The sequence below is a fragment of the Anneissia japonica genome, unplaced genomic scaffold, assembly GCF_011630105.1.
Source record: "Anneissia japonica isolate Jap-2015-1 unplaced genomic scaffold, ASM1163010v1 scaffold287869_len1821871_cov162, whole genome shotgun sequence".
Taxonomy (NCBI): Eukaryota; Metazoa; Echinodermata; class Crinoidea; order Comatulida; family Comatulidae; genus Anneissia; species Anneissia japonica.
Genome location: NW_022741034.1, coordinates 1,225,729 through 1,227,481, shown reverse-complemented (window position 1 = coordinate 1,227,481; position 1,753 = coordinate 1,225,729).

Genomic DNA, 1,753 nt, shown 5'->3' with positions numbered 1-1,753 from the left:
TGGAGATTGAATCCTTGGAAACATATATCAATCTTACCTAATTATCAATAGTGACATTTATTTTCTCAACCATATCAATGACATAATGTGTATAATAAAGCTTATTTTTGAAAATTATATTGGAATTTGTTCTGTAGCTAGACAGTTGATAGCTTTAAAGATTTTCATGTTATTTAAACATTAATGGAAACAATTATAATCCAACACATATTTTATCCTTTTGTTAAATGTGTTTTCGTTTGTTTGTTTGTTTTTTTTTGTTTCTTTTTTTTTCCATAACGTCCTCAATGCCAAAATTTTACTAGATAGAGAGAATTTATTTTTGCATTATTTTTAAATAAATGCGGCATTTTGTTTTCTTGGGTGTGCCACTGTTTGTCAATTTGCTTATTTGTTGCTGTTGTATGTGTTAAATATCAACATTTGCCGAAATAACAGATGTAGGCCTATTATAAACTGACATTCCCTTGCATCCAAACTTCCTTTTTGAAGTTTTTAACACCATTATATCTAAAATAAATTTACAATTTTACATTTAATTTTACATTTATAGCTCGGTTTCCACAAAACAAAATCGCTGAACGTTATCGCCGACTCCTTTGGCAAGGCTTATTGGTCAATTGAATCAGAGAGCGTCTCCGATTGCATCAGAGACAGCTACGCAGTACAAGGATTGCAGTGAAAACGCTGTTAGCGACTGTGTACTTATTAATAATAATAATAGTTGGATTTGTATAGCGCATCATGCGAAAAAGCGGCAAGCCTCTATGCTCTTGGTGATTGAGCTCTTTGAGTTTGACATTTTGTATGGAAGCCAAGCTTTATTTCATTAATAGTGCGATGGGATGTTACTATAAATATTAAGATAATATATTATTGTATATATAATGTATCTATAAATTTTCAACCAACTCGAGTGGATCGTTTTTATTTTAACCCCCTCCTACCATGCAAAAATCTTTCCCGTGTAATGTTGCTACTTAACTTTATGTTTATCACTTTAATCCCTTTCATTGTTTATCAAACCTTAATCAGACCAAACTAATACACATACACTGTTCATATATATATTTATACATATATAATATTATATACTAGAAATTGCAAATTGCAAGTGAAGTGCTGCGAAGTACAACTACATATAAATGTTCTTCGAACAAAATTATTTATGCGAGTCAAGTGAAAATAATGAATAATAAAAATATTAATAATATGAGACACGACCCATTGTCTATATTAGAACACTTCTCATTGGGTAACAAAGTCGTAATTTTTCATTTTTATCAAAAAGTGTCTATAGTGGTGAATTATGGTTTAGGTTTTTTTTTTAATAAAGTTTCAAAAATTTCTATGTATGTGGAAAATGTAATGTTGATTACCAAAGGTTACAATTTTTATTTTGAAGACCGCATGGTCTAGGAAGTGTAATTTTTTTTATGGGGCAAGTTTCCAAGGGCGGGTTTTCTAGGGGCGAGTTGACTGCCAAAGAGTGTTGCCAAAGTGCGAGCCAGCGTGTTATTTGATCACAAGTGCGAGACATTCCAAGTGTGAGCCAGCGAGCCATGACGTCACGACAATAGATACGAGACGTTACTCGAGTTGTGCGAGGTACCGGCTGAGATTTGTGGAGTACAATTCAAAAAACAACTATAGGTCTAATAATGAATTATTGTGATGTTAAATAGACAATGTTAGCTATCAAAGAGCGACGTTGTTTTTCATTGGGACCTTCGTCCCTTCAAGGCTAGGCCTA